At 44.7% G+C, this 9,178-nt stretch overlaps 1 protein-coding gene across 1 annotated transcript in view; it reads right to left on the bottom strand.

Annotated features, from left to right (window-relative positions):
- LOC143989572 (uncharacterized) overlaps positions 1–4,947 on the bottom strand; it is a 40,369-nt gene extending 35,422 nt beyond the window's left edge. Inside the window, exon 1 of the mRNA XM_077489757.1 lies at positions 4,898–4,947. The gene's annotated coding sequence lies outside the window, so the exon portion shown is untranslated. The remainder of the gene's footprint in view (positions 1–4,897) is intronic.
- Positions 4,948–9,178: the final 4,231 nt, after the last annotated feature.

Genomic DNA, 9,178 nt, shown 5'->3' with positions numbered 1-9,178 from the left:
AGAACATCTAGGGTGCCAAGGTTCGCCATCACTGCCCTAGAGAGTAAAATGGTGGTCGATGCAATACTGTCTATCTGTATATCTGGCGCCCTCTTGTGGTGGCCGTTGGAATTACAACCAGCAATGCTAATGGAGCTATCTCCTTCCCTTTACTTAGAACCCCTAAACATTATATATATATATATATATATATATATATATATATATATATATATATATATATATATATATATATATATATATATATATATATATATATATATATATATAGAATTATTTTTTTTTATTCTAACACCCTAGAGAGTAAAATGGTGGTCGTTGCAATACTGTCTGTCACACCATATTTGCACAGCGGACTTACAAGCGCACTTTTTTTTGGGGAATAATAATTTATTTAATAAAAAAAAATAAGACAACAGTAAAGTTAGCCCAATTTTTTTTTATATTGTGAAAGATAATGTTACGCCAAGTAAATCGATACCCAACATGTCACGCTTCAAAATTACGCCCGCTCATGGAATGGCGACAAACTTTTACCCTTTAAAATCTCCATAGGCGACGTTTAAAAAATTCTACAGGTTGCACGTTTTGAGTTACAGAGGAGGTCTGGGGCTAGAATTATTGCTCTCACTCTACCGATCGCAGCGATACCTCACATGTGTGGTTTGAACATCGCTTTCATATATGCGTTCGCTTCTGCACGCAAGCTTGGCGGGACAGGGCGCGCTTAAAAAAAATGTTTTCTTATTTTAACTTTTTATTTTTATTTTTTTCACTGTTCTTTAAAAAAAAAAAATAAATAAATAAAAATGTGTGTCACTTTTATTCCTATTACAAGGAATGTAAAAATCCCTTTTAATAGAAAAAAGCATGACAGGTCCTCTTATATATGAGATCTGGGGTCAGAGAGACCTCACATCTCATATTTACACTAAAATGCAATTTAAAAAAAAAAACGTCATTTGAAAAAAAATAAAACAAATAAAAATGTCCCTCTAAGAGCTATGGGCAATGACTTGGAGACAGGGGTGGGGGGGCTGCGGCGCCATCTTCCCCTCACTCGTCTCCATGTCAGGCCAGGGACAGGTCCAGATCGCCGTCACGGATCCGGCTCCTAACTTTTTTAGCCGGCTCCTAGATTCCAAGCAAATTTGTCAACCCCTGTCCTACACTATCCATAGACTGGAAGATCCTGCTTCCAGCTCACATCGAACATTTATTGTTGGAAATTCTGACCGCGTGTACGCGGCATTAGGCCGTACTCAGAATTACAATCGCACTTCAACCTGCCACACAAAGACTTCTACAAATACCTTCGTTCCCGACACGTAATTGACTCCATCTGTTAGGAAGAGATCAAAATTCCACCAGATCTTCTTTCCTTTATCCAAGTGCCTCCTAACACTACTCCACTAACCAAAAAGGAATATCACACTTCTACCAATGGCTTCTGGCTCCCTCTTCAAAGGAAACATCTCACTCTATGTTTTGTTGGAAAAGGATCTCTCCCGAACCTTCCACGATCTACAATGGTACAACGCCATCAATAATGTACACTCAAGAGGTACTACACACTGGGAATCTCAAATGAAACTTGTCCACCGTTGGTACTATACTCCAACAAGCCTATCCAAGTTCTCCTCCTCCTACTCCCCACTTTGCTGGAGAATAAAAATTCCTGCTGCACACGCACGTTGCGGCAATGTTTTAAACTAACACCGTTCTAGTTCAGGGTTTTTCAATTTGTCTCCTCAGTAATTGGTTTGAAACTAGATTCAGACCCCGCATTAGCCCACCTTCTCCTAAAATATGAACGCTGGCCCAAACGGCACCTCCCTTTCGTCATACGCTGCATGATCGCAGCCAGGAGATCTATCGCATCTAATTGGAAGCAAATGGAACCTCCTGATCTCGCTTGATTTACAATCTCAATTTAAATTTACGTTCTCCATCAAAAATGGTGAAAGCCAATCCTTCTGGTCGGAGTGTTGTTCACTTCTAAGAAATTCGGGGTCTGAATCCAAATCCTATTGAAATCAATGGGAGCCGAATCTATCAAATTAAAAATGCAAATTTTCTGGGCTAATAGGTAAGGGGGGGAGGGGGGGGGGGGGGGGTCACTGTCCTGGGAGAACATGAACCAATGCAAATAAAAAAATAAAAAAAAAAACTCAGTTGGCTGGGAGCAGTGATTATTAAATCCTTTAAGTGAACACTAAAACTAGCCAATTCCTTTAACTAACATTCCCGGGGGTGTCCTAATCCTGGGGGATACCCATATCCTTGGTGGTGTCCTAATCCTGGGGGATACCCTTACCCTTGGTGGTGTCCTAATCCTGGGGGATACCCTTATCCTTGGTGGTGTCCTAAGCCTGGGGGATACCCTTACCCTTGGTGGTGTCCTAATCCTGGGGGATACCCTTACCCTTGGTGGTGTCCTAAGCCTGGGGGATACCCTTACCCTTGGTGGTGTCCTAAGCCTGGGGGATACCCTTGCCCTTGGTGGTGTCCTAAGCCTGGGGGATACCCTTACCCTTGGTGGTGTCCTAAGCCTGGGGGATACCCTTACCCTTGGTGGTGTCCTAAGCCTGGGGGATACCCTTACCCTTGGTGGTGTCCTAATCCTGGGGGATACCCTTATCCTTGGTGGTGTCCTAATCCTGGGGGATATCCTAATTCGGGGGGGGGGGGGTACACCTTCAAATTCAATAAAATATGATTGATATACAAAATAAATTTTGCCAGCAATTTAAATTTCATTGCCGGCTATCTAAAGAGAAAAAAGAAAAAACACAGACCCCTCCAAAAGGTACAAAAATAAATAGCAGATCCTTGGAGGGGTCGCTGTGCTGTGCAGATTGGGACACCCTCCAGGATTAAGACCCCAGTATTAGGACACCATCCAGGATTAGCGGATCCCCCAGGATAAGGACACCCCCCCCCCCCAGGATTGGGACACTGTCCAGGATTACTGCATCCCCCAGGATTGGGACACCATCAAGGATAAGGGCATCCCTCAGGATTTGGACACCCTCCAGGATTAGAGCACCCCCCCCCCCCAATATTGGGACCCCCACCCCGGATTAGTGCATACCCCAGGATTAAGACACCCGCCTCCAGGATTAGTGCATACCCCAGGATAAGGACAACCCCCCAGGATTAGTGCATACCCCCAGGATTAAGACACCCTCTGGGATTAGTGCATCCCCCGGGATTAGTGCATCCCCCGGGATTAGTGCACCCCCCCAGGATTAGTGCATCCCCCAGGATTAGTGCATCCCCCAGGATTAGTGCATCCCCCAGGATAAGGACACCCTCCGGGATTAGTGCATCCCCCAGGATTAGTGCATCCCCCAGGATTAGTGCATCCCCCAGGATAAGGACACCCTCCGGGATTAGTGCATCCCCCAGGATAAGGACACCTTCCGGGATTAGTGCATCCCGCAGGATAAGGACACCCTCCGGGATTAGTGCATCCCCCAGGATAAGGACACCTTCCGGGATTAGTGCATCCCGCAGGATAAGGACACCCTCCGGGATTAGTGCATCCCCCAGGATAAGGACACCCTCCGGGATTAGTGCATCCCCCAGGATAAGGACACCCTCCGGGATTAGTGCATCCCCCAGGATAAGGACACCCTCCGGGATTAGTGCATCCCCCAGGATAAGGACACCCTCCGGGATTAGTGCATCCCCCAGGATAAGGACACCCTCCGGGATTAGTGCATCCCCCAGGATAAGGACACCCTCCGGGATTAGTGCATCCCCCAGGATAAGGACACCCTCCGGGATTAGTGCATCCCCCAGGATAAGGACACCCTCCGGGATTAGTGCATCCCCCAGGATAAGGACACCCTCCGGGATTAGTGCATCCCCCAGGATAAGGACACCCTCCGGGATTAGTGCATCCCCCAGGATAAGGACACCCTCCGGGATTAGTGCATCCCGCAGGATAAGGACACCTTCCGGGATTAGTGCATCCCCCAGGATAAGGACACCTTCCGGGATTAGTGCATCCCGCAGGATAAGGACACCCTCCGGGATTAGTGCATCCCGCAGGATAAGGACACCCTCCGGGATTAGTGCATCCCCCAGGATTAGTGCATCCCGCAGGATAAGGACACCCTCCGGGATTAGTGCATCCCCCAGGATAAGGACACCTTCCGGGATTAGTGCATCCCCCAGGATAAGGACACCCTCCAGGATTAGTGCATCCCCCAGGATTAGGACACCCGGCACCCCCCAGGATAAGGACACCCCTGGATTAGGGCTTCCCCCCAGAATTAGGATATCCACCAAGATTAGTACACCCCCCCAGGATTAGGACACCATCAAGGATAAGGGTATCCCCCAGGATTAGGACACTCCCGGGAATGTTAGTTAAAGGAACTGGATAGTTTTAGTGTTCATTTTAAGGATGTAATAATCACTGCTCCCAGCCAACTGAATTTTGAAAAAATAATTGCATTGGTACATGTTCCCCCAGGACAGTGACACCCCCCCCCCCTCCCCCCCATGCTATTGTTTGACACCCCCTTGCCTATTAGCCAAGAAAATTAGAATTTTTAATTTGACAGATTCGGCTCCCATTGATTTCAATAGGATTTGGATTCAGACCCAGAATTTCTTAGAAGTGAAGTGAACAACACTCCGACCGAACCCAGGAACGTTCACCTCATCTCCAGTTAGTAGGTGACAAATATCCACAATGAGGAGAAAGTTCTGTCATTGTAAGCGGGGAAATGTTCTGCCCCTGAAGGGGTTAATCTAGGTTCCCACACTATATATGTGTGTATCATCATCTGCTGGAGATAAAAGACATCACAGTGACTATGGAGGAAGAGGACGGACATGACGGGGGGTTACTGGGTGTAAATAGAAAATAAGATCTTATTACCTCCTCTACTGCCACTTCTAGCAATGTCTCCTCTCACCCGGAACTTCCTATTTATAACTGACATCACTTCCTGTCTGTATTCCATAGAGACTTCCTGGCTGGGTAGAGGTGAGATCACCATCTTGTGGAGCTCAGATGAACTGCAGCTCTGAGAAACATGTTGGCCTTGTGCTGTAGTGGTTCTACAGGTATTCCAGGTAACACATGGACTAGCCAAGGGTTGATACTGCAAGACACTCTTAAGCCCCATACACAGTCGGACTTGTACAAACTTTTCCGTGGACTTTTGTACAAAGTGTGTTGTCCACAAGTTTGTATTGCATACACACGGTCGGACTTTTTGACAACAAACATGAACGTAATGACGTCACAACGTACTGACGCCGCTTCAAAAGAGGACGTTCAATGACTCCTGCGCCACCTTTGGTCAACTTCTGTATTGTAGTCTGATCGTTTGCATAGGCTCTGAGCATGCGTGTTTGTACCTTGTACAAAAGTCCGATGCCTTTGCATACACACGGTCGGACTTTGCTCCTTCGGACTTCTGTTGTCAAAAAGTTTGTCCGTTCGCAGAGCCAACAAAAGTCCGATGAAAACAGAAAAAGTTTGTCCGATGGAGCGTACACACAGTCGGATGTTGCTCCAAAACAGCTAATTTGCATGTTTGTTGTCAAAAAGTCCGACCGTGTGTACGGGCCTTAAGAGACCCCCAGGACTGGGAGACACTTTCAATAAACAGAATACTACAACAGAGTTGGTTCAAAGAAAATGTCTGATATGTATTTTGGTGGGAACAGCTTATATACGAAACATCTTATCCAATCATAATTGGGAAAAGGGGTGTGTTAGTGGGAGGGTATATGAATATCATTAATAATGAAACAGTTTATTATCATAATGTTATACACGCCTATAATGTCAATAACCTTTGAGACATTGCTGTCACAAGGTTACTAGGATGAAAATACCATCTGGTGATGACTAATACTTGGTTTCCCGTCCCGAGTCTGTGTACCCTAATAAGAGGAAGGCGGGAGATACCACAACTTATTTATACATTATAGAATGCTCACAAAACACTTATGCAAGCAAATTTATGCATGCTATTGTGACACATAGCTCAATACTAAACTATAAAGCGAAGCTTCAAAATATGTCCTCAAAACTAAGTTAAAAGTATATTGCTCTATAGCCAGAACAAGATGGAGTCGCTATTGTTCAGTCATATTACTACAATCCCCTCTTTAAGTCATGAAATCAAATCATGAAGATGACTTATCTCTTCTCATTGTGACATATTCATCCTGGTGATCATAGTAAAAGCTAAGATACATTCTATTAGCTGCAGCTGGGTCAGGAGGTTGGGTTCCTTGGGAAATCATGCATATAATAAACCTGAAACAGGTGTATAACAGTAATATCATAAGCAAAATCAGTACAATAAAAATAGCAATATCCCTAATCCAGGAGAAAACTCCACTGAAACCAAGCCCACCCATGCCACCCAAGGGGTTCCAAGTCTTAGCAAGGTCTCTTGCTTCAACCTGCAATTTGTCAACCTCCTTCCTGTGCTGAGCAATTATGTCAAAATAATCAGGGACCTCAATACTGGTATTATGTATCCAGGTACAACATTCATAATCCTTTGTTACCTCGCATAACCCCGTGAGTGCTGCACTCATGCTCTCAATGGCTCTCAAAGTCATGAAGCTCTAGCTGCTTTCTTAGTGCTCTGGTTTCCAAGTTAAGGCTGGTAATATCAGCAGAATTCTTATCTAGTATTTCATCCAAAATCCCAGAATAATTATTTAGCCTTTTCATCATGTCTATACCCCATCTGGTTCCTGAAAGGAACCATGCCCAGGCCATGTCCTTTTCCAAGAACAATGATCTGGCATAACAATGTTCGAGAGGGTATCTGGGATGACCACCAGCCCTAAGCAAGTGACGTCCCTCATTGTCTCCAAGAATTCCCATTATCGGAACCAATGAGGCCAAGTAACACCATCCCTGTGGATCACTAGGAATCTATGGATGGCATGTCCTTCCGCAACAAACGTACGTGCTGTTGCCCAAGGCGAGTGGCCGCCTGCTAAGGATCTGTTGGGCAACTTCAGAGAATCCCGCAAGGGCAAGCTGTGCGAGCAGTTCTGCAATCCCAGCATGGGGGTCAGGGGCATGTATGAGGGAATATATGGTGTGATTTAGGGCATGATCCGAGGTGTCAAACACTGTGGTATGATCAAAGGACATGGAGAAGTTGATTCTAGTGTGACTGCATACTTCCCCACCCTCTGATGAGTTACCCAATTTAAAACATCAATCAGGGAAATGACTCCTTCTCATTGCTTGGAAGGTGACAGGACTACTCCCTGGTGATGGGGGATAGAAATATATAATAATAGAACAAAAATGCCCCCTTTTTAGTGACAGACAAGACAGGGAGACCATGGATGGGACAGTGCTATTTGATGATTGCTGCTAAGGGAACATTCATGTCTATATATGCTGTTCTAAGGAATGAGATCTACGATTGGTGAGTGAAGTTAAATATATTGCATTTGGTAATATGTCTCTCTGTCCTCAATTTGACCCCCCTGCATTTGGCACATTTGTGGTGGGAGGTGTGAGATTTATGAGAGGGTGTTGCTGTAGATTGCTTTTTCTTTGTCTTTTTTTTTTGTCTTTGTCTTTTTTGTTGTTGTTGTTTTTGTTCTTTTTTTGGGGAAGTTTGCTTATGTATTGTTCTATATATATATATATATATATATATATATATATATATATATATATATACACACTCACCTGACACTTTATTAAGTACACCTGTTCCATTGCTTGGTACCACAAATTGCTAATCAGCCAATCATATGGCTGCAACTCAATGCATTTAGGTATATAGATGTGGTGAAGATGACTTGCTGAAGCTCAAACCGAGCATCAGAATGGGGAAGAAAGGGGATTTAAGTGACTTAAGTGAACATGGCACCTGAACAGCCTGAAAGAACTTGACATAATGTACTACACACCACAGAATATTTGGACCATTATCTATGATTCCCTTTTTTTTTTTCATTTTCCTTCCATGTCAAAATGTTTTAAAAAAAAATTACTATATGCTTACGATTGGATACTATTTCTTGGAATGTTACTATCTGAAATCTAGATGACTTGCTGAAGTTCAAACCGAGCATCAGAATGGGGAAGAAAGGGGATTTAAGTGACTTTGAACATGGCATGGTTGTTGTGGCAGACGGGCTGGTCTGAGTATTTCTGGGATTTTCACACACAACCACCTCTTGGGTTTACAGAGAATGGGGGGGCAAAGAGAAAATATCCAGTGAGCGGCAGTTGTGTGGAGGAAAATGCCTGGTTGAGGTCAGAGGAGAATGGGCAGACTGGTTCCAGATTATAGAAAGGCAACAGTAACTCAAATAACCTCTCATTACACCCAAGGTAGAATACCATCTCTGAACACACAGCACATCCAAAGTTGAAGCAGATGTGCTACAGCAGCAGAAGACCACGCCAGGGTGCCACTCTTGTCAGACGAGAACAGGAAACTGAGGCTACAATTCGCACCGTTCACCAAAATTGGTGTCAGGGATGGTGTCATTACTTGGTCCACCTGCTGGTGGCACTGTAACATTCGGCACCAAAGGATGTAGTTCTGATGGCCACCAGCGGGTGTCTCCATGCCAAGATTACTAACCATCAAGTTACACCTGACGTGGGTCTGCTGGACTACATAAGCCCATCCTTAACCAAGGCTCAGGTCTTCAGAATTCCCTCTGCTAGCCTTGTTCCTGCCTGAACCTGATCTGTTTCCTGCCTTGTCCTGGACTCTGTTCCGTGTATCCTGTCCTTGAGACCTGTTCCCTGTTACCTGCTCCCAGGTCCTAGTACCTGGTCTTCTGCTCCCCTTTGCTCTTCTCCTTGCCTTGGTTCCTTTATGTTTGTTTCCTTAGCTTGTGTATATATATATTAGTTAGATAGTAAGTTAGGTGTTTGGGGGGTTTGCTGTGTTTCATTTCTCATTTGTGGTTTGCTGGTGTTGCACATATGTATTTGCCTTAATAAATATACCCTTTTTCACTTACATTTGTGTTCCTGATTCCTTAAGTGCAGCCCAACGATCTTATTACCCCATGCTGGTTGCCTGTTTATGGCATCCCTGACACTTGGACAATAGAAGATTGAAAAAATGTTGCCTGGTCTGATGGGTCTTGATTTCAGTGGCGACATTCAGATGATCGGGTCAGAATTTGGCGTAAAAAACAA

Source organism: Lithobates pipiens, unplaced genomic scaffold, assembly GCF_037356315.1.
Source record: "Lithobates pipiens isolate NorthernLeopardFrog02 unplaced genomic scaffold, aLitPip1_a1.2 Scaffold_18, whole genome shotgun sequence".
NCBI lineage: Eukaryota > Metazoa > Chordata > Amphibia > Anura > Ranidae > Lithobates > Lithobates pipiens.
This window is presented reverse-complemented; position numbering and strand designations above follow the sequence as displayed.